Below are 6000 nucleotides of genomic sequence, written 5' to 3' on the forward strand. Positions count from 1 at the left end.
AAAAAGGCCATTTGGCCTCAATTTCCCATCAATTGTGGGGCCTTCTCTTTGTTCGATGTAGGACACGCTTTTGGTGAGGTGGAAAACGTGACGTGCCTTCAATTATATAAGTTCCCGGTGAGGCCATTCGACCCAAATAAAGTTGCCCAAGAATTTACTACGAGCGTCAAGATAAGAGTGTTCTTCGGACACAAAGATTTGTTTGATGATCTCTTTCAGGGAAAGAGCTCACTCAAAGAGATTTTGCGAGAAGCTCAGTCAAGGTTATCTCCAGGTGACCTCCAGAAATTCACGTCATACAGAGATAGAAGGCTGGCCAGCATTCCACTAGAAAGGCTGCGAGTACCTACTAGAGAGCCAACTCCGAGCATCAGCCTCAGTGAGAACTCCAGCACTTCCAGATCTAAGTCCAACGCCGCGCAAGAAGTTTCCGAGCATCCTGAAGAGTCTGTGCATGACAAAGGAATTAACGAAGAAGCAGTCAAAGATACAGCTCAGTCAAGTGTAATGTCTCAGCAACAAGTTATCACCTCGCCACCAAGAGATGTTCCCCCTCCGGTTATCGAAGCTCCTCTTGTCACAACAGAGCTAGACAAAGAGTGGGAGTCTTTCAATGAATTAATCAACCTCGAAGGGCAAGTCCCAAAGATGCCTGCGAGCGATACACAAGAGGTGCAAGAAGTTTCTCCAACCATAGTCAGCGTTACCACAGCAGTAGAAAACCTCTCCATCACTCCATCCTCAGAACTTCTACTTAACGTGGAAGAAATTCCTCCATTAGATGTGTTCTACAGTCCCCAACACAAAGCAATTGTGAGAAGAAAAAGAAAGAAAAGAAAGCTCGAAAATGCACTGTCTCAAGACGCTGAACATTTGGACGTCTTGTGGAAAGACCCAAATAATAATCCAAAAGAAAATCTTGTGAAGCTGTCTCAAATTGCAGGAGCGTATGCTTCTGCAACTATTGACAAGGCCTCTGAAGTTCAACAACTCTTAAAAGAACAAGAAAATCACATACAACTGTTACAACAACAGTTGCAGCAAGCCAACGCAAACAATGAAGTTTCCAGACAGCTTGAAAAGCTCCAAGAAGACTTCCAACGGATGCAAATAGGCTACCAAAAGAGTCTTGAAGAAAAAGAAAAACAACTGCAGACGGAGCAAGAAATGCACAAAGATGAACCTAAGCTGGCAGAGTTTATTTCAGAGTCCATCGGCTTGAACGAGCAACTACTACAACAACAGGAAGAATTGGGGCGTAAAATATCACAGTGGAGGCACTTCTGTGAGCTAAGCGACAAAATCACCAGTCTGGTGGTGGAATTGCGAAGGGAATATGATCAGAACGACAAGAGGGTGACAGGATATCTGACTTGGCAAGACAAGGAGGAGGGAAAAAGAGCAGGAGCACCCAGAATTAATGAAAGTCATAAAGAAATGCTCTTTAATAAATGGGACGAGCAGATCACGCAGGCGGAGCAAGCAGCAGAGACAGCGGCAACACAGGCGAGTATTCTTATCGACTGTGTAAATGAAAATTTACACAGGTCCAATTTGATTTCATAGACCACCCCGGGATACCTACCAAACAAGTTGCAACTGGAAACAGAATGGAGGCAAAAGGCACAAGCAAAAGGGAAATCTATCCAAGAAATGGCTAGACTGAATTGGGAAAGTTACTGGCTGTACCTGGTTAAACCACACAGCCAATGGATGACGGTAAAGTGTATCATGAACGCAGCCGAGAAGGTAGCGCCAGCTCTTACAGATGTCGTTTTTGCAGCCCAGCTCAGAACAGAAGTTAGCCAGCCGACTTTTCTCAAACCTATGTTAGATACATGCAACTTCAAAGACCAAGTCTACAAGTAGTTTTATTTAGAATGTTGTTTCTTTTTGTTTTAGTTAGATTAGAAAAAGGACGGTCGTTTGAAAAACCGAATCCTTAATTTTGTAATAATACTATTATTAGAATTATGACATAGTATTTTAACCCTTCTCGTTGCATTGGAGAAGGGTCCAGAAATTTGTCAAAAACTTGCCCTCAGAACATGCATTTCTGCACCTCAGAGGAGGTTTTGATGAATGGAAGGATCGGATTTATTTATATTTGCATCTTAATGTCTGCTACTGATGTTGCATTTCTGTACTCTTAGTAGGCGTTCAAATTAAGTAGAAGTAAATCATTATTGCTTGAGGTTTATGAGTAAAAATCAGTCATAAATGGTACTTTTATCTCTTGATGAATTTCTACTGATTTGCTTAAAGTGATATACAGCTGATGTTATTTATATGTTAATGTATAAATATGTGGTTACCATTTGGCACTTTTGTACGGTGGAGTCATTTGTTCATGCTTGACATATGAATGATTTATCATGCGATATGCAGTCCACAACTGTCCTGTTTAACTTTTTTATGCAGAATGGTTTATCTTAAATGGTTTATATTCTTATAGTAGCTGAATAATCTTCATTACCAGTTATTATATGAAATCTTTTTAGATCGCATGATGGAAAAGATATACCCTGGGTTAAGCGTAGATTGTATATGTTTTCATTAGATTTCAGCAGTTTATAGTCAAATTATGAGTTAGATTTAAAGTAGCTCTCAAAAGTTCTCTAGAAACAGCATAAATCAAACCCTACACACACACACACCCCCTTGCATTGGGAAACTGTTCCCGTTATCCCCAGTCAGACTCACTACTCCAAACGGGCACGGAGCCGCCAACCAGGTGTTACACTAAAAAATGTCACCATGACTATTTACAGTTAGGATGACTCTATCAACAGTCATGCTACCCTCTTAGGCAAGACTTATGCCTCTGCTCTCCATGTCAAACTCCAAAAAAGAGAGAAAGTCTTTCTAAATGTATTTATCTCTGGGGACGCAGGTTCTCTCAACCTTACCTGCGGGGACGCACCCAATGTTCACAAAAGCTGCGTCTTTGGACGCTCTATATGTAAAGGGGCAGGTGCGTCCCCCTGAAAAGGTTAAAATGCGCAAGTTTCATCTTTAAAAAGTCACTTGTGGTCGTTTCTAGAGCATTCTAGAAGGTTGTTCGACGTGTATTGAGCGCCTCCAGATGGTTCATGCACTCCTACCAAAGAGGAACTTATCCCATAAATAAGGGAGCTATCCCATCCAAAGAGGGGATTATCCCATTGATGGTGGACCTGATTAACTTCCTCTTGAGCACTATAAATACATGCATTGGGCCAGAAGGAGAGGAGGTTGAAAGCTATACATTTCTAAGGGTAAATGCTGCAGGAATTAGGACTCCCATTTAGAAGCTTGTGAGGAGAGATTTCCATCTTTGCTTGTTCTATTTGGAAGTGGGTGAGCTTTGTCAAAGTAAAGGAGAACTCTTGATGGACCCTGGGAGGGACTTGCACAACACCAAGGCTCAGGTTGTATTTGTTCCTTTTGTTACCTATTAATGCAAATGAGTCCATTCTTCTCAATAACTTGTTATTTATGAGTTGTTTCATGTACTCCTTGGTCTATGTGTTAAATATGCTTTATTCTATGAGATTATCAAGTGCTATTTAATCGTTTGATTGTTAGTGTATGCAGGTTTCAAAGTGAAGGAGGAGTTCATCCGGATCAGCGGAGCTGGACTGCTACAACAGCGTTGGATTACAGGTAGGATCTAAACACTTGATTTCCCGTATAGTAAATGCATGTTTAGAGAAGGATTGCTCTTGTTTGTCTTGTTTGTCACTAGAGAGTCTTAGGCTCCTAGGGAGGTTGGTTGTGTCCGCACAATCGATTCTTTCCGCCTGACAAATTGGCGACTCCGCTGGGGACTCCATTGATGTGAAAAGTCTTTTCCTTTGTGTGAACTTTGCTCTGAGAAAATTGGTTTATTTTTCTGGTTTTGGCTCTGTGACTTTGTCTTTGGGTGGGTTAGCTTAGGATTAGATTCATTTTGGTTTTTCTTGAGTTTTTCAGTAGGACGCACCCTCTGACTGTTGCACAGTGCGTCCCTGGACGCACTGTCGCTGTGTGCACAGAGCGGGCCCGCACCTGTTCTAACAGGTCGCCTGCGTCCCCTGCTAAAATTTGAGAAAATTCCATTTTTTTGCATTTTTGCTCTTAGATTTTGTTTTTTCTTAGTTTTTACTACCCAGATTCATTAGTCCCTTGTCAAAGATCTTCACCTGAACTTGTTTCGATAGCATTGAGTGTTTTAGTGGATTTCATCGAAGTTTAAGCCCTAGGGTTTGATTTTTGAGTAGGTATTGTAGTGACTTTGGCGGTAGAAGTTGTCAAGCCTTAGATCTCTCTAGTTTTGTCAGCATTCTAAGAAGTCAGACCTGTCATAAAGTCTACCTGTGAGAGCAACTTACCATTGAGTTGCCTCTTTGGGAAAATTTCGAAGTACTTGTTGTTTAAGTCTTGAATTCCATTTTACAAAAAGAACAAAAAGATTTGAGTTTTGTTTTGACTAGTCTTTTGATTCTGCATTAGCTGGTCCTTGATTTGATTTTGGTCAAGTAAAACAACCTAGAATCATCTTTGTGAGCTTTTGCCTTGTTAGGTTTGCTTAGAGTAATTTCCCTTTTGATTTGCTTGTGAGTCCAGTTTTCATAGATTTTATAGCTTTTAAGATTGTTTTTTGTTAAGATAGGTTTATATGCTTAATTAAAAAAGAGAAAATACAAAAACATCTCCTTTGAAAAGTTTTGTTTCAAGTAGCTTTGAAAAGTTTTGAAAGAAAAAGAGTTTTTCGTGCACGTAAGGAGTGGTCATGTTTGTATGCTTGAAAAGATAAAGAGAATTGTTTCTTTGATTGTCTTTTCTAAGGAAGAGGTTTTCTATAAAATTTGCATCTCTCAACTCTCTTAGTTAAGAATTTCATTGAAAAAGGAAAGTAGCGTAAATCATCTTAGGTGCATCTTTGTAGTGGTTTGAGTCGAGTCTACACACCATTGGTTTCACTTCCGCTACCTTTTGTCTTTAAGAAAAACCATAAAATTAACGCTTAAAGTAAAATCGACGTAGTAACTTTTATTTACTAGGGCTCTGAAACACCAATTTAGATCAGGCTAGTGTCTTGGAGTAGGTGAGTAATTAACGCTCCAAGACAACAAAACCAAACAAGTAGCTTATCTTGTGATAGAATAAATCCAATTGTCTCATTTGCACTCTGGGAAAGCTCCTCTTAAAGGAGAAGCACGAGTTCGTGTCCGAACCAGTGAGGGGATCAATCCCCCCTCATTGGGAACGACGCCAGACACGCACGTATTACAAACGGTAAACCTCAGATTAACCATTGTCGAGGAGCCAGGGGTCACTTGTCGGTAAACCTTGGATTATTGTCAAGGAGCCGGCAAGGGGATTGAGCTTGCTACTCTGCCCTTGCGTGCTGTCGGAGTTTAGACTATTCACCCAGGTGCATTTGTTGTGGTTGGTAACCTTAGTAACCATTATCTTTAGGATTCTACCGAGGTGACGGTGGAGGGAAGGTCCCACTGTACCTGGAGCAGACGTCGGCTAGACTCACTTGGATTTTCTGGGGGGCTCACTTCACTCGAGACGGTTAAAGTGGAGGAACTTGGTCCAGTCTATTCATTAAGCAGGTTGCCGGGGTAACTGTTCCACCCACCACTTCTGTACTGAATCCAACGATGTTGGGCTTCATCACCAACTATCGCTTTCGGTCTGGAAGGCTACTGTTTGTGCTTGGTTTGACGCTCTAGATTCTTTAGGCATGTGATTCACATTTGTTTGGTTCTTTAGAGACTTTAGGTGGTTTGATTTGAAATTTTATTTTGTTTTCGTGTGTAGTAGTTAAAAGTTTTTAGCTGTGGCGGAATTACCGAGACAGTCCCGTAGACTTCGGGGCCAGTCTCCTGAAGTTGTTTCTGTGGCCGAATTGTTGAGAAGATCCCGTAGGCTTAGGGGATCACCTCCTCGAGATGACCCAGGTAATCTAGAAGGTTTAAAGGTCCTTGTAACTCCTCCTAGTGGCAGTAGAGTAGGTTCACCTGAAGA

This window comes from Pinus tabuliformis, chromosome 1_2 (assembly GCF_031772625.1).
Source record: "Pinus tabuliformis cultivar Carrire ecotype Pingquan chromosome 1_2, CPIR1, whole genome shotgun sequence".
Lineage (NCBI taxonomy): Eukaryota > Viridiplantae > Streptophyta > Pinopsida > Pinales > Pinaceae > Pinus > Pinus tabuliformis.